Source organism: Schistocerca serialis, unplaced genomic scaffold (assembly GCF_023864345.2).
Source record: "Schistocerca serialis cubense isolate TAMUIC-IGC-003099 unplaced genomic scaffold, iqSchSeri2.2 HiC_scaffold_1257, whole genome shotgun sequence".
Taxonomy (NCBI): Eukaryota; Metazoa; Arthropoda; class Insecta; order Orthoptera; family Acrididae; genus Schistocerca; species Schistocerca serialis.
In genome coordinates, this window is record NW_026047466.1 from 176,258 (window position 1) to 191,306 (window position 15,049).

The 15,049-nt window shown below is 50.4% G+C and overlaps 26 non-coding genes across 26 annotated transcripts; all 26 read left to right on the forward strand.

The window, feature by feature from the left end:
• The first annotated feature begins 51 nt into the window (after nt 1–51).
• Nucleotides 52–125, forward strand: Trnan-guu (transfer RNA asparagine (anticodon GUU)). Its single transcript has one exon. It is a non-coding gene; the product is annotated as a tRNA-Asn (tRNA).
• Nucleotides 126–814: 689 nt separating this feature from the next.
• Trnat-cgu (transfer RNA threonine (anticodon CGU)) lies at nt 815–886 on the forward strand. Its single transcript has one exon. It is a non-coding gene; the product is annotated as a tRNA-Thr (tRNA).
• Nucleotides 887–1,219: 333 nt separating this feature from the next.
• On the forward strand, nt 1,220–1,293 carry Trnan-guu (transfer RNA asparagine (anticodon GUU)). Its single transcript has one exon. It is a non-coding gene; the product is annotated as a tRNA-Asn (tRNA).
• Nucleotides 1,294–1,982: 689 nt separating this feature from the next.
• Nucleotides 1,983–2,054, forward strand: Trnat-cgu (transfer RNA threonine (anticodon CGU)). The gene has a single exon. It is a non-coding gene; the product is annotated as a tRNA-Thr (tRNA).
• A 333-nt stretch (nt 2,055–2,387) lies between these two features.
• Nucleotides 2,388–2,461, forward strand: Trnan-guu (transfer RNA asparagine (anticodon GUU)). The gene has a single exon. It is a non-coding gene; the product is annotated as a tRNA-Asn (tRNA).
• Nucleotides 2,462–3,150: 689 nt separating this feature from the next.
• On the forward strand, nt 3,151–3,222 carry Trnat-cgu (transfer RNA threonine (anticodon CGU)). The gene has a single exon. It is a non-coding gene; the product is annotated as a tRNA-Thr (tRNA).
• A 333-nt stretch (nt 3,223–3,555) lies between these two features.
• Trnan-guu (transfer RNA asparagine (anticodon GUU)) lies at nt 3,556–3,629 on the forward strand. The gene has a single exon. It is a non-coding gene; the product is annotated as a tRNA-Asn (tRNA).
• A 689-nt stretch (nt 3,630–4,318) lies between these two features.
• On the forward strand, nt 4,319–4,390 carry Trnat-cgu (transfer RNA threonine (anticodon CGU)). Its single transcript has one exon. It is a non-coding gene; the product is annotated as a tRNA-Thr (tRNA).
• A 333-nt stretch (nt 4,391–4,723) lies between these two features.
• Nucleotides 4,724–4,797, forward strand: Trnan-guu (transfer RNA asparagine (anticodon GUU)). Its single transcript has one exon. It is a non-coding gene; the product is annotated as a tRNA-Asn (tRNA).
• Nucleotides 4,798–5,486: 689 nt separating this feature from the next.
• Nucleotides 5,487–5,558, forward strand: Trnat-cgu (transfer RNA threonine (anticodon CGU)). Its single transcript has one exon. It is a non-coding gene; the product is annotated as a tRNA-Thr (tRNA).
• Nucleotides 5,559–5,891: 333 nt separating this feature from the next.
• Trnan-guu (transfer RNA asparagine (anticodon GUU)) lies at nt 5,892–5,965 on the forward strand. The gene has a single exon. It is a non-coding gene; the product is annotated as a tRNA-Asn (tRNA).
• Nucleotides 5,966–6,654: 689 nt separating this feature from the next.
• Nucleotides 6,655–6,726, forward strand: Trnat-cgu (transfer RNA threonine (anticodon CGU)). Its single transcript has one exon. It is a non-coding gene; the product is annotated as a tRNA-Thr (tRNA).
• Nucleotides 6,727–7,059: 333 nt separating this feature from the next.
• On the forward strand, nt 7,060–7,133 carry Trnan-guu (transfer RNA asparagine (anticodon GUU)). The gene has a single exon. It is a non-coding gene; the product is annotated as a tRNA-Asn (tRNA).
• Nucleotides 7,134–7,822: 689 nt separating this feature from the next.
• On the forward strand, nt 7,823–7,894 carry Trnat-cgu (transfer RNA threonine (anticodon CGU)). The gene has a single exon. It is a non-coding gene; the product is annotated as a tRNA-Thr (tRNA).
• A 333-nt stretch (nt 7,895–8,227) lies between these two features.
• Nucleotides 8,228–8,301, forward strand: Trnan-guu (transfer RNA asparagine (anticodon GUU)). Its single transcript has one exon. It is a non-coding gene; the product is annotated as a tRNA-Asn (tRNA).
• A 689-nt stretch (nt 8,302–8,990) lies between these two features.
• Trnat-cgu (transfer RNA threonine (anticodon CGU)) lies at nt 8,991–9,062 on the forward strand. Its single transcript has one exon. It is a non-coding gene; the product is annotated as a tRNA-Thr (tRNA).
• Nucleotides 9,063–9,395: 333 nt separating this feature from the next.
• On the forward strand, nt 9,396–9,469 carry Trnan-guu (transfer RNA asparagine (anticodon GUU)). Its single transcript has one exon. It is a non-coding gene; the product is annotated as a tRNA-Asn (tRNA).
• Nucleotides 9,470–10,158: 689 nt separating this feature from the next.
• Nucleotides 10,159–10,230, forward strand: Trnat-cgu (transfer RNA threonine (anticodon CGU)). Its single transcript has one exon. It is a non-coding gene; the product is annotated as a tRNA-Thr (tRNA).
• A 333-nt stretch (nt 10,231–10,563) lies between these two features.
• On the forward strand, nt 10,564–10,637 carry Trnan-guu (transfer RNA asparagine (anticodon GUU)). The gene has a single exon. It is a non-coding gene; the product is annotated as a tRNA-Asn (tRNA).
• Nucleotides 10,638–11,326: 689 nt separating this feature from the next.
• Nucleotides 11,327–11,398, forward strand: Trnat-cgu (transfer RNA threonine (anticodon CGU)). The gene has a single exon. It is a non-coding gene; the product is annotated as a tRNA-Thr (tRNA).
• A 333-nt stretch (nt 11,399–11,731) lies between these two features.
• On the forward strand, nt 11,732–11,805 carry Trnan-guu (transfer RNA asparagine (anticodon GUU)). Its single transcript has one exon. It is a non-coding gene; the product is annotated as a tRNA-Asn (tRNA).
• Nucleotides 11,806–12,494: 689 nt separating this feature from the next.
• On the forward strand, nt 12,495–12,566 carry Trnat-cgu (transfer RNA threonine (anticodon CGU)). The gene has a single exon. It is a non-coding gene; the product is annotated as a tRNA-Thr (tRNA).
• A 333-nt stretch (nt 12,567–12,899) lies between these two features.
• Nucleotides 12,900–12,973, forward strand: Trnan-guu (transfer RNA asparagine (anticodon GUU)). The gene has a single exon. It is a non-coding gene; the product is annotated as a tRNA-Asn (tRNA).
• A 689-nt stretch (nt 12,974–13,662) lies between these two features.
• Trnat-cgu (transfer RNA threonine (anticodon CGU)) lies at nt 13,663–13,734 on the forward strand. The gene has a single exon. It is a non-coding gene; the product is annotated as a tRNA-Thr (tRNA).
• Nucleotides 13,735–14,067: 333 nt separating this feature from the next.
• Trnan-guu (transfer RNA asparagine (anticodon GUU)) lies at nt 14,068–14,141 on the forward strand. Its single transcript has one exon. It is a non-coding gene; the product is annotated as a tRNA-Asn (tRNA).
• A 689-nt stretch (nt 14,142–14,830) lies between these two features.
• Trnat-cgu (transfer RNA threonine (anticodon CGU)) lies at nt 14,831–14,902 on the forward strand. Its single transcript has one exon. It is a non-coding gene; the product is annotated as a tRNA-Thr (tRNA).
• Nucleotides 14,903–15,049: the final 147 nt, after the last annotated feature.

The following is a 15,049-nucleotide window of genomic DNA, read 5'->3' on the forward strand; positions in this document are numbered from 1 at the left end:
AAGGTATACGAATTGCGTTGATATACAGAGCACAAGGGAGCCAAAGTGAAGGCCTCCGTGGCGCAATCGGCTAGCGCGTTCGGCTGTTAACCGAAAGGTTGGTGGTTCGAGCCCACCCGGGGGCGAAATCGTTCTAACCGGCACCGAGGTGAGGACGTACGTCAACTTTGTTAGAGATACACAGCTAGTGTGACAATTTGGCTGCGTTTGAGTGATGCCACAGAGCCTTATACACATTCAGCCAAGTGACACTGTAGGTAAAAGCATGGCCCTACACAGACGTTCTGCTGTTTTCCTTTTTATTCGTCATGTGTGACACTGCAGTAGAGGGACGCCCGCTACAAAAGACGTATTCTTTACATTCAATTTCAGCATACACGTCGCGAGTGCCATATGACAGGGCCTGTCTCTCGATGTCGATTTGTATTTGGTGTGTCTTAAGTGTCGGTCTGCAGTAGGCCGCTGTTGGCCGAGCGACGTGCAGTCGCCTTACATGAAGCCCCATGGGCAACGCCAGTGCCACTGTGGACAACAGCGCACTGTAGCCAGAGAGAGGAGCCGAAAGGCGCATTTCGCAGTCGAGCCACGCTATCCCACAAGCTGTGCACTAGGTCAGGATTGTGCAGACCGCAAACTTTTGGTGGGCCGACGCTCGTCGTCGATCGTAAGGGCGAAACATTCAAGAGATTTGGAAAACGGCAATGTGGACACCCCCAGCAGCAGCTGTGTGCCAAATCCGATATCTGGTCGAGGGCTGCAAGATTCAGTATGACGAAGTAACAATTTGGGGATAGCTCACAAACGCTAAGATGCCGCCTTCTTAGCTCAGTGGTAGAGCACTGGTCTCGTAAACCAGGGGTCGTGAGTTCGAACCTCACAGAAGGCATTCATTTCTTAAACCTTCCTGCAAGGAGCGGAGCTATCTCGAGCAGCATTTAACACATGGCAGTACACTGAATGAAAGGGATGTTCTACAACCTATGACAAGTATTCTACTGGCCTCAGAGGTTTTCTGAATGCATAGGCAGAACATTGGTTTGTATGCATTTTGTAGTATAATGTCATGCTTGGCGATGTCATTCGTTTACGAGCCTCGCTACAGTGTGCATGCACGTTATCCATGTGAAGAGGCGTAAGCAAATGCTACCATTCTGCGAGATTGCTGCAGAAGGTATACGAATTGCGTTGATATACAGAGCACAAGGGAGCCAAAGTCAAGGCCTCCGTGGCGCAATCGGCTAGCGCGTTCGGCTGTTAACCGAAAGGTTGGTGGTTCGAGCCCACCCGGGGGCGAAATCGTTCTAACCGGCACCGAGGTGAGGACGTACGTCAACTTTGTTAGAGATACACAGCTAGTGTGACAATTTGGCTGCGTTTGAGTGATGCCACAGAGCCTTATACACATTCAGCCAAGTGACACTGTAGGTAAAAACATGGCCCTACACAGACGTTCTGCTGTTTTCCTTTTTATTCGTCATGTGTGACACTGCAGTAGAGGGACGCCCGCTACAAAAGACGTATTCTTTACATTCAATTTCAGCATACACGTCGCGAGTGCCATATGACAGGGCCTGTCTCTCGATGTCGATTTGTATTTGGTGTGTCTTAAGTGTCGGTCTGCAGTAGGCCGCTGTTGGCCGAGCGACGTGCAGTCGCCTTACATGAAGCCCCATGGGCAACGCCAGTGCCACTGTGGACAACAGCGCACTGTAGCCAGAGAGAGGAGCCGAAAGGCGCATTTCGCAGTCGAGCCACGCTATCCCACAAGCTGTGCACTAGGTCAGGATTGTGCAGACCGCAAACTTTTGGTGGGCCGACGCTCGTCGTCGATCGTAAGGGCGAAACATTCAAGAGATTTGGAAAACGGCAATGTGGACACCCCCAGCAGCAGCTGTGTGCCAAATCCGATATCTGGTCGAGGGCTGCAAGATTCAGTATGACGAAGTAACAATTTGGGGATAGCTCACAAACGCTAAGATGCCGCCTTCTTAGCTCAGTGGTAGAGCACTGGTCTCGTAAACCAGGGGTCGTGAGTTCGAACCTCACAGAAGGCATTCATTTCTTAAACCTTCCTGCAAGGAGCGGAGCTATCTCGAGCAGCATTTAACACATGGCAGTACACTGAATGAAAGGGATGTTCTACAACCTATGACAAGTATTCTACTGGCCTCAGAGGTTTTCTGAATGCATAGGCAGAACATTGGTTTGTATGCATTTTGTAGTATAATGTCATGCTTGGCGATGTCATTCGTTTACGAGCCTCGCTACAGTGTGCATGCACGTTATCCATGTGAAGAGGCGTAAGCAAATGCTACCATTCTGCGAGATTGCTGCAGAAGGTATACGAATTGCGTTGATATACAGAGCACAAGGGAGCCAAAGTCAAGGCCTCCGTGGCGCAATCGGCTAGCGCGTTCGGCTGTTAACCGAAAGGTTGGTGGTTCGAGCCCACCCGGGGGCGAAATCGTTCTAACCGGCACCGAGGTGAGGACGTACGTCAACTTTGTTAGAGATACACAGCTAGTGTGACAATTTGGCTGCGTTTGAGTGATGCCACAGAGCCTTATACACATTCAGCCAAGTGACACTGTAGGTAAAAACATGGCCCTACACAGACGTTCTGCTGTTTTCCTTTTTATTCGTCATGTGTGACACTGCAGTAGAGGGACGCCCGCTACAAAAGACGTATTCTTTACATTCAATTTCAGCATACACGTCGCGAGTGCCATATGACAGGGCCTGTCTCTCGATGTCGATTTGTATTTGGTGTGTCTTAAGTGTCGGTCTGCAGTAGGCCGCTGTTGGCCGAGCGACGTGCAGTCGCCTTACATGAAGCCCCATGGGCAACGCCAGTGCCACTGTGGACAACAGCGCACTGTAGCCAGAGAGAGGAGCCGAAAGGCGCATTTCGCAGTCGAGCCACGCTATCCCACAAGCTGTGCACTAGGTCAGGATTGTGCAGACCGCAAACTTTTGGTGGGCCGACGCTCGTCGTCGATCGTAAGGGCGAAACATTCAAGAGATTTGGAAAACGGCAATGTGGACACCCCCAGCAGCAGCTGTGTGCCAAATCCGATATCTGGTCGAGGGCTGCAAGATTCAGTATGACGAAGTAACAATTTGGGGATAGCTCACAAACGCTAAGATGCCGCCTTCTTAGCTCAGTGGTAGAGCACTGGTCTCGTAAACCAGGGGTCGTGAGTTCGAACCTCACAGAAGGCATTCATTTCTTAAACCTTCCTGCAAGGAGCGGAGCTATCTCGAGCAGCATTTAACACATGGCAGTACACTGAATGAAAGGGATGTTCTACAACCTATGACAAGTATTCTACTGGCCTCAGAGGTTTTCTGAATGCATAGGCAGAACATTGGTTTGTATGCATTTTGTAGTACAATGTCATGCTTGGCGATGTCATTCGTTTACGAGCCTCGCTACAGTGTGCATGCACGTTATCCATGTGAAGAGGCGTAAGCAAATGCTACCATTCTGCGAGATTGCTGCAGAAGGTATACGAATTGCGTTGATATACAGAGCACAAGGGAGCCAAAGTGAAGGCCTCCGTGGCGCAATCGGCTAGCGCGTTCGGCTGTTAACCGAAAGGTTGGTGGTTCGAGCCCACCCGGGGGCGAAATCGTTCTAACCGGCACCGAGGTGAGGACGTACGTCAACTTTGTTAGAGATACACAGCTAGTGTGACAATTTGGCTGCGTTTGAGTGATGCCACAGAGCCTTATACACATTCAGCCAAGTGACACTGTAGGTAAAAACATGGCCCTACACAGACGTTCTGCTGTTTTCCTTTTTATTCGTCATGTGTGACACTGCAGTAGAGGGACGCCCGCTACAAAAGACGTATTCTTTACATTCAATTTCAGCATACACGTCGCGAGTGCCATATGACAGGGCCTGTCTCTCGATGTCGATTTGTATTTGGTGTGTCTTAAGTGTCGGTCTGCAGTAGGCCGCTGTTGGCCGAGCGACGTGCAGTCGCCTTACATGAAGCCCCATGGGCAACGCCAGTGCCACTGTGGACAACAGCGCACTGTAGCCAGAGAGAGGAGCCGAAAGGCGCATTTCGCAGTCGAGCCACGCTATCCCACAAGCTGTGCACTAGGTCAGGATTGTGCAGACCGCAAACTTTTGGTGGGCCGACGCTCGTCGTCGATCGTAAGGGCGAAACATTCAAGAGATTTGGAAAACGGCAATGTGGACACCCCCAGCAGCAGCTGTGTGCCAAATCCGATATCTGGTCGAGGGCTGCAAGATTCAGTATGACGAAGTAACAATTTGGGGATAGCTCACAAACGCTAAGATGCCGCCTTCTTAGCTCAGTGGTAGAGCACTGGTCTCGTAAACCAGGGGTCGTGAGTTCGAACCTCACAGAAGGCATTCATTTCTTAAACCTTCCTGCAAGGAGCGGAGCTATCTCGAGCAGCATCTAACACATGGCAGTACACTGAATGAAAGGGATGTTCTACAACCTATGACAAGTATTCTACTGGCCTCAGAGGTTTTCTGAATGCATAGGCAGAACATTGGTTTGTATGCATTTTGTAGTATAATGTCATGCTTGGCGATGTCATTCGTTTACGAGCCTCGCTACAGTGTGCATGCACGTTATCCATGTGAAGAGGCGTAAGCAAATGCTACCATTCTGCGAGATTGCTGCAGAAGGTATACGAATTGCGTTGATATACAGAGCACAAGGGAGCCAAAGTGAAGGCCTCCGTGGCGCAATCGGCTAGCGCGTTCGGCTGTTAACCGAAAGGTTGGTGGTTCGAGCCCACCCGGGGGCGAAATCGTTCTAACCGGCACCGAGGTGAGGACGTACGTCAACTTTGTTAGAGATACACAGCTAGTGTGACAATTTGGCTGCGTTTGAGTGATGCCACAGAGCCTTATACACATTCAGCCAAGTGACACTGTAGGTAAAAGCATGGCCCTACACAGACGTTCTGCTGTTTTCCTTTTTATTCGTCATGTGTGACACTGCAGTAGAGGGACGCCCGCTACAAAAGACGTATTCTTTACATTCAATTTCAGCATACACGTCGCGAGTGCCATATGACAGGGCCTGTCTCTCGATGTCGATTTGTATTTGGTGTGTCTTAAGTGTCGGTCTGCAGTAGGCCGCTGTTGGCCGAGCGACGTGCAGTCGCCTTACATGAAGCCCCATGGGCAACGCCAGTGCCACTGTGGACAACAGCGCACTGTAGCCAGAGAGAGGAGCCGAAAGGCGCATTTCGCAGTCGAGCCACGCTATCCCACAAGCTGTGCACTAGGTCAGGATTGTGCAGACCGCAAACTTTTGGTGGGCCGACGCTCGTCGTCGATCGTAAGGGCGAAACATTCAAGAGATTTGGAAAACGGCAATGTGGACACCCCCAGCAGCAGCTGTGTGCCAAATCCGATATCTGGTCGAGGGCTGCAAGATTCAGTATGACGAAGTAACAATTTGGGGATAGCTCACAAACGCTAAGATGCCGCCTTCTTAGCTCAGTGGTAGAGCACTGGTCTCGTAAACCAGGGGTCGTGAGTTCGAACCTCACAGAAGGCATTCATTTCTTAAACCTTCCTGCAAGGAGCGGAGCTATCTCGAGCAGCATTTAACACATGGCAGTACACTGAATGAAAGGGATGTTCTACAACCTATGACAAGTATTCTACTGGCCTCAGAGGTTTTCTGAATGCATAGGCAGAACATTGGTTTGTATGCATTTTGTAGTATAATGTCATGCTTGGCGATGTCATTCGTTTACGAGCCTCGCTACAGTGTGCATGCACGTTATCCATGTGAAGAGGCGTAAGCAAATGCTACCATTCTGCGAGATTGCTGCAGAAGGTATACGAATTGCGTTGATATACAGAGCACAAGGGAGCCAAAGTCAAGGCCTCCGTGGCGCAATCGGCTAGCGCGTTCGGCTGTTAACCGAAAGGTTGGTGGTTCGAGCCCACCCGGGGGCGAAATCGTTCTAACCGGCACCGAGGTGAGGACGTACGTCAACTTTGTTAGAGATACACAGCTAGTGTGACAATTTGGCTGCGTTTGAGTGATGCCACAGAGCCTTATACACATTCAGCCAAGTGACACTGTAGGTAAAAACATGGCCCTACACAGACGTTCTGCTGTTTTCCTTTTTATTCGTCATGTGTGACACTGCAGTAGAGGGACGCCCGCTACAAAAGACGTATTCTTTACATTCAATTTCAGCATACACGTCGCGAGTGCCATATGACAGGGCCTGTCTCTCGATGTCGATTTGTATTTGGTGTGTCTTAAGTGTCGGTCTGCAGTAGGCCGCTGTTGGCCGAGCGACGTGCAGTCGCCTTACATGAAGCCCCATGGGCAACGCCAGTGCCACTGTGGACAACAGCGCACTGTAGCCAGAGAGAGGAGCCGAAAGGCGCATTTCGCAGTCGAGCCACGCTATCCCACAAGCTGTGCACTAGGTCAGGATTGTGCAGACCGCAAACTTTTGGTGGGCCGACGCTCGTCGTCGATCGTAAGGGCGAAACATTCAAGAGATTTGGAAAACGGCAATGTGGACACCCCCAGCAGCAGCTGTGTGCCAAATCCGATATCTGGTCGAGGGCTGCAAGATTCAGTATGACGAAGTAACAATTTGGGGATAGCTCACAAACGCTAAGATGCCGCCTTCTTAGCTCAGTGGTAGAGCACTGGTCTCGTAAACCAGGGGTCGTGAGTTCGAACCTCACAGAAGGCATTCATTTCTTAAACCTTCCTGCAAGGAGCGGAGCTATCTCGAGCAGCATTTAACACATGGCAGTACACTGAATGAAAGGGATGTTCTACAACCTATGACAAGTATTCTACTGGCCTCAGAGGTTTTCTGAATGCATAGGCAGAACATTGGTTTGTATGCATTTTGTAGTATAATGTCATGCTTGGCGATGTCATTCGTTTACGAGCCTCGCTACAGTGTGCATGCACGTTATCCATGTGAAGAGGCGTAAGCAAATGCTACCATTCTGCGAGATTGCTGCAGAAGGTATACGAATTGCGTTGATATACAGAGCACAAGGGAGCCAAAGTCAAGGCCTCCGTGGCGCAATCGGCTAGCGCGTTCGGCTGTTAACCGAAAGGTTGGTGGTTCGAGCCCACCCGGGGGCGAAATCGTTCTAACCGGCACCGAGGTGAGGACGTACGTCAACTTTGTTAGAGATACACAGCTAGTGTGACAATTTGGCTGCGTTTGAGTGATGCCACAGAGCCTTATACACATTCAGCCAAGTGACACTGTAGGTAAAAACATGGCCCTACACAGACGTTCTGCTGTTTTCCTTTTTATTCGTCATGTGTGACACTGCAGTAGAGGGACGCCCGCTACAAAAGACGTATTCTTTACATTCAATTTCAGCATACACGTCGCGAGTGCCATATGACAGGGCCTGTCTCTCGATGTCGATTTGTATTTGGTGTGTCTTAAGTGTCGGTCTGCAGTAGGCCGCTGTTGGCCGAGCGACGTGCAGTCGCCTTACATGAAGCCCCATGGGCAACGCCAGTGCCACTGTGGACAACAGCGCACTGTAGCCAGAGAGAGGAGCCGAAAGGCGCATTTCGCAGTCGAGCCACGCTATCCCACAAGCTGTGCACTAGGTCAGGATTGTGCAGACCGCAAACTTTTGGTGGGCCGACGCTCGTCGTCGATCGTAAGGGCGAAACATTCAAGAGATTTGGAAAACGGCAATGTGGACACCCCCAGCAGCAGCTGTGTGCCAAATCCGATATCTGGTCGAGGGCTGCAAGATTCAGTATGACGAAGTAACAATTTGGGGATAGCTCACAAACGCTAAGATGCCGCCTTCTTAGCTCAGTGGTAGAGCACTGGTCTCGTAAACCAGGGGTCGTGAGTTCGAACCTCACAGAAGGCATTCATTTCTTAAACCTTCCTGCAAGGAGCGGAGCTATCTCGAGCAGCATTTAACACATGGCAGTACACTGAATGAAAGGGATGTTCTACAACCTATGACAAGTATTCTACTGGCCTCAGAGGTTTTCTGAATGCATAGGCAGAACATTGGTTTGTATGCATTTTGTAGTATAATGTCATGCTTGGCGATGTCATTCGTTTACGAGCCTCGCTACAGTGTGCATGCACGTTATCCATGTGAAGAGGCGTAAGCAAATGCTACCATTCTGCGAGATTGCTGCAGAAGGTATACGAATTGCGTTGATATACAGAGCACAAGGGAGCCAAAGTCAAGGCCTCCGTGGCGCAATCGGCTAGCGCGTTCGGCTGTTAACCGAAAGGTTGGTGGTTCGAGCCCACCCGGGGGCGAAATCGTTCTAACCGGCACCGAGGTGAGGACGTACGTCAACTTTGTTAGAGATACACAGCTAGTGTGACAATTTGGCTGCGTTTGAGTGATGCCACAGAGCCTTATACACATTCAGCCAAGTGACACTGTAGGTAAAAACATGGCCCTACACAGACGTTCTGCTGTTTTCCTTTTTATTCGTCATGTGTGACACTGCAGTAGAGGGACGCCCGCTACAAAAGACGTATTCTTTACATTCAATTTCAGCATACACGTCGCGAGTGCCATATGACAGGGCCTGTCTCTCGATGTCGATTTGTATTTGGTGTGTCTTAAGTGTCGGTCTGCAGTAGGCCGCTGTTGGCCGAGCGACGTGCAGTCGCCTTACATGAAGCCCCATGGGCAACGCCAGTGCCACTGTGGACAACAGCGCACTGTAGCCAGAGAGAGGAGCCGAAAGGCGCATTTCGCAGTCGAGCCACGCTATCCCACAAGCTGTGCACTAGGTCAGGATTGTGCAGACCGCAAACTTTTGGTGGGCCGACGCTCGTCGTCGATCGTAAGGGCGAAACATTCAAGAGATTTGGAAAACGGCAATGTGGACACCCCCAGCAGCAGCTGTGTGCCAAATCCGATATCTGGTCGAGGGCTGCAAGATTCAGTATGACGAAGTAACAATTTGGGGATAGCTCACAAACGCTAAGATGCCGCCTTCTTAGCTCAGTGGTAGAGCACTGGTCTCGTAAACCAGGGGTCGTGAGTTCGAACCTCACAGAAGGCATTCATTTCTTAAACCTTCCTGCAAGGAGCGGAGCTATCTCGAGCAGCATCTAACACATGGCAGTACACTGAATGAAAGGGATGTTCTACAACCTATGACAAGTATTCTACTGGCCTCAGAGGTTTTCTGAATGCATAGGCAGAACATTGGTTTGTATGCATTTTGTAGTATAATGTCATGCTTGGCGATGTCATTCGTTTACGAGCCTCGCTACAGTGTGCATGCACGTTATCCATGTGAAGAGGCGTAAGCAAATGCTACCATTCTGCGAGATTGCTGCAGAAGGTATACGAATTGCGTTGATATACAGAGCACAAGGGAGCCAAAGTGAAGGCCTCCGTGGCGCAATCGGCTAGCGCGTTCGGCTGTTAACCGAAAGGTTGGTGGTTCGAGCCCACCCGGGGGCGAAATCGTTCTAACCGGCACCGAGGTGAGGACGTACGTCAACTTTGTTAGAGATACACAGCTAGTGTGACAATTTGGCTGCGTTTGAGTGATGCCACAGAGCCTTATACACATTCAGCCAAGTGACACTGTAGGTAAAAACATGGCCCTACACAGACGTTCTGCTGTTTTCCTTTTTATTCGTCATGTGTGACACTGCAGTAGAGGGACGCCCGCTACAAAAGACGTATTCTTTACATTCAATTTCAGCATACACGTCGCGAGTGCCATATGACAGGGCCTGTCTCTCGATGTCGATTTGTATTTGGTGTGTCTTAAGTGTCGGTCTGCAGTAGGCCGCTGTTGGCCGAGCGACGTGCAGTCGCCTTACATGAAGCCCCATGGGCAACGCCAGTGCCACTGTGGACAACAGCGCACTGTAGCCAGAGAGAGGAGCCGAAAGGCGCATTTCGCAGTCGAGCCACGCTATCCCACAAGCTGTGCACTAGGTCAGGATTGTGCAGACCGCAAACTTTTGGTGGGCCGACGCTCGTCGTCGATCGTAAGGGCGAAACATTCAAGAGATTTGGAAAACGGCAATGTGGACACCCCCAGCAGCAGCTGTGTGCCAAATCCGATATCTGGTCGAGGGCTGCAAGATTCAGTATGACGAAGTAACAATTTGGGGATAGCTCACAAACGCTAAGATGCCGCCTTCTTAGCTCAGTGGTAGAGCACTGGTCTCGTAAACCAGGGGTCGTGAGTTCGAACCTCACAGAAGGCATTCATTTCTTAAACCTTCCTGCAAGGAGCGGAGCTATCTCGAGCAGCATCTAACACATGGCAGTACACTGAATGAAAGGGATGTTCTACAACCTATGACAAGTATTCTACTGGCCTCAGAGGTTTTCTGAATGCATAGGCAGAACATTGGTTTGTATGCATTTTGTAGTATAATGTCATGCTTGGCGATGTCATTCGTTTACGAGCCTCGCTACAGTGTGCATGCACGTTATCCATGTGAAGAGGCGTAAGCAAATGCTACCATTCTGCGAGATTGCTGCAGAAGGTATACGAATTGCGTTGATATACAGAGCACAAGGGAGCCAAAGTGAAGGCCTCCGTGGCGCAATCGGCTAGCGCGTTCGGCTGTTAACCGAAAGGTTGGTGGTTCGAGCCCACCCGGGGGCGAAATCGTTCTAACCGGCACCGAGGTGAGGACGTACGTCAACTTTGTTAGAGATACACAGCTAGTGTGACAATTTGGCTGCGTTTGAGTGATGCCACAGAGCCTTATACACATTCAGCCAAGTGACACTGTGGGTAAAAACATGGCCCTACACAGACGTTCTGCTGTTTTCCTTTTTATTCGTCATGTGTGACACTGCAGTAGAGGGACGCCCGCTACAAAAGACGTATTCTTTACATTCAATTTCAGCATACACGTCGCGAGTGCCATATGACAGGGCCTGTCTCTCGATGTCGATTTGTATTTGGTGTGTCTTAAGTGTCGGTCTGCAGTAGGCCGCTGTTGGCCGAGCGACGTGCAGTCGCCTTACATGAAGCCCCATGGGCAACGCCAGTGCCACTGTGGACAACAGCGCACTGTAGCCAGAGAGAGGAGCCGAAAGGCGCATTTCGCAGTCGAGCCACGCTATCCCACAAGCTGTGCACTAGGTCAGGATTGTGCAGACCGCAAACTTTTGGTGGGCCGACGCTCGTCGTCGATCGTAAGGGCGAAACATTCAAGAGATTTGGAAAACGGCAATGTGGACACCCCCAGCAGCAGCTGTGTGCCAAATCCGATATCTGGTCGAGGGCTGCAAGATTCAGTATGACGAAGTAACAATTTGGGGATAGCTCACAAACGCTAAGATGCCGCCTTCTTAGCTCAGTGGTAGAGCACTGGTCTCGTAAACCAGGGGTCGTGAGTTCGAACCTCACAGAAGGCATTCATTTCTTAAACCTTCCTGCAAGGAGCGGAGCTATCTCGAGCAGCATCTAACACATGGCAGTACACTGAATGAAAGGGATGTTCTACAACCTATGACAAGTATTCTACTGGCCTCAGAGGTTTTCTGAATGCATAGGCAGAACATTGGTTTGTATGCATTTTGTAGTATAATGTCATGCTTGGCGATGTCATTCGTTTACGAGCCTCGCTACAGTGTGCATGCACGTTATCCATGTGAAGAGGCGTAAGCAAATGCTACCATTCTGCGAGATTGCTGCAGAAGGTATACGAATTGCGTTGATATACAGAGCACAAGGGAGCCAAAGTGAAGGCCTCCGTGGCGCAATCGGCTAGCGCGTTCGGCTGTTAACCGAAAGGTTGGTGGTTCGAGCCCACCCGGGGGCGAAATCGTTCTAACCGGCACCGAGGTGAGGACGTACGTCAACTTTGTTAGAGATACACAGCTAGTGTGACAATTTGGCTGCGTTTGAGTGATGCCACAGAGCCTTATACACATTCAGCCAAGTGACACTGTAGGTAAAAGCATGGCCCTACACAGACGTTCTGCTGTTTTCCTTTTTATTCGTCATGTGTGACACTGCAGTAGAGGGACGCCCGCTACAAAAGACGTATTCTTTACATTCAATTTCAGCATACACGTCGCGAGTGCCATATGACAGGGCCTGTCTCTCGATGTCGATTTGTATTTGGTGTGTCTTAAGTGTCGGTCTGCAGTAGGCCGCTGTTGGCCGAGCGACGTGCAGTCGCCTTACATGAAGCCCCATGGGCAACGCCAGTGCCACTGTGGACAACAGCGCACTGTAGCCAGAGAGAGGAGCCGAAAGGCGCATTTCGCAGTCGAGCCACGCTATCCCACAAGCTGTGCACTAGGTCAGGATTGTGCAGACCGCAAACTTTTGGTGGGCCGACGCTCGTCGTCGATCGTAAGGGCGAAACATTCAAGAGATTTGGAAAACGGCAATGTGGACACCCCCAGCAGCAGCTGTGTGCCAAATCCGATATCTGGTCGAGGGCTGCAAGATTCAGTATGACGAAGTAACAATTTGGGGATAGCTCACAAACGCTAAGATGCCGCCTTCTTAGCTCAGTGGTAGAGCACTGGTCTCGTAAACCAGGGGTCGTGAGTTCGAACCTCACAGAAGGCATTCATTTCTTAAACCTTCCTGCAAGGAGCGGAGCTATCTCGAGCAGCATCTAACACATGGCAGTACACTGAATGAAAGGGATGTTCTACAACCTATGACAAGTATTCTACTGGCCTCAGAGGTTTTCTGAATGCATAGGCAGAACATTGGTTTGTATGCATTTTGTAGTATAATGTCATGCTTGGCGATGTCATTCGTTTACGAGCCTCGCTACAGTGTGCATGCACGTTATCCATGTGAAGAGGCGTAAGCAAATGCTACCATTCTGCGAGATTGCTGCAGAAGGTATACGAATTGCGTTGATATACAGAGCACAAGGGAGCCAAAGTGAAGGCCTCCGTGGCGCAATCGGCTAGCGCGTTCGGCTGTTAACCGAAAGGTTGGTGGTTCGAGCCCACCCGGGGGCGAAATCGTTCTAACCGGCACCGAGGTGAGGACGTACGTCAACTTTGTTAGAGATACACAGCTAGTGTGACAATTTGGCTGCGTTTGAGTGATGCCACAGAGCCTTATACACATTCAGCCAAGTGACACTGTAGGTAAAAGCATGGCCCTACACAGACGTTCTGCTGTTTTCCTTTTTATTCGTCATGTGTGACACTGCAGTAGAGGGACGCCCGCTACAAAAGACGTATTCTTTACATTCAATTTCAGCATACACGTCGCGAGTGCCATATGACAGGGCCTGTCTCTCGATGTCGATTTGTATTTGGTGTGTCTTAAGTGTCGGTCTGCAGTAGGCCGCTGTTGGCCGAGCGACGTGCAGTCGCCTTACATGAAGCCCCATGGGCAACGCCAGTGCCACTGTGGACAACAGCGCACTTTTGCCAGAGAGAGGAACCGAAAGGCGCATTTCGCAGTCGAGCCACGCTATCCCACAAGCTGTGCACTAGGTCAGGATTGTGCAGACCGCAAACTTTTGGTGGGCCGACGCTCGTCGTCGATCGTAAGGGCGAAACATTCAAGAGATTTGGAAAACGGCAATGTGGACACCCCCAGCAGCAGCTGTGTGCCAAATCCGATATCTGGTCGAGGGCTGCAAGATTCAGTATGACGAAGTAACAATTTGGGGATAGCTCACAAACGCTAAGATGCCGCCTTCTTAGCTCAGTGGTAGAGCACTGGTCTCGTAAACCAGGGGTCGTGAGTTCGAACCTCACAGAAGGCATTCATTTCTTAAACCTTCCTGCAAGGAGCGGAGCTATCTCGAGCAGCATCTAACACATGGCAGTACACTGAATGAAAGGGATGTTCTACAACCTATGACAAGTATTCTACTGGCCTCAGAGGTTTTCTGAATGCATAGGCAGAACATTGGTTTGTATGCATTTTGTAGTATAATGTCATGCTTGGCGATGTCATTCGTTTACGAGCCTCGCTACAGTGTGCATGCACGTTATCCATGTGAAGAGGCGTAAGCAAATGCTACCATTCTGCGAGATTGCTGCAGAAGGTATACGAATTGCGTTGATATACAGAGCACAAGGGAGCCAAAGTGAAGGCCTCCGTGGCGCAATCGGCTAGCGCGTTCGGCTGTTAACCGAAAGGTTGGTGGTTCGAGCCCACCCGGGGGCGAAATCGTTCTAACCGGCACCGAGGTGAGGACGTACGTCAACTTTGTTAGAGATACACAGCTAGTGTGACAGTTTGGCTGCGTTTGAGTGATGCCACAGAGCCTTATACACATTCAGCCAAGTGACACTGTAGGTAAAAGCATGGCCCTACACAGACGTTCTGCTGTTTTCCTTTTTATTCGTCATGTGTGACACTGCAGTAGAGGGACGCCCGCTACAAAAGACGTATTCTTTACATTCAATTTCAGCATACACGTCGCGAGTGCCATATGACAGGGCCTGTCTCTCGATGTCGATTTGTATTTGGTGTGTCTTAAGTGTCGGTCTGCAGTAGGCCGCTGTTGGCCGAGCGACGTGCAGTCGCCTTACATGAAGCCCCATGGGCAACGCCAGTGCCACTGTGGACAACAGCGCACTGTAGCCAGAGAGAGGAGCCGAAAGGCGCATTTCGCAGTCGAGCCACGCTATCCCACAAGCTGTGCACTAGGTCAGGATTGTGCAGACCGCAAACTTTTGGTGGGCCGACGCTCGTCGTCGATCGTAAGGGCGAAACATTCAAGAGATTTGGAAAACGGCAATGTGGACACCCCCAGCAGCAGCTGTGTGCCAAATCCGATATCTGGTCGAGGGCTGCAAGATTCAGTATGACGAAGTAACAATTTGGGGATAGCTCACAAACGCTAAGATGCCGCCTTCTTAGCTCAGTGGTAGAGCACTGGTCTCGTAAACCAGGGGTCGTGAGTTCGAACCTCACAGAAGGCATTCATTTCTTAAACCTTCCTGCAAGGAGCGGAGCTATCTCGAGCAGCATCTAACACATGGCAGTACACTGAATGAAAGGGATGTTCTACAACCTATGACAAGTATTCTACTGGCCTCAGAGGTTTTCTGAATGCATAGGCAGAACAT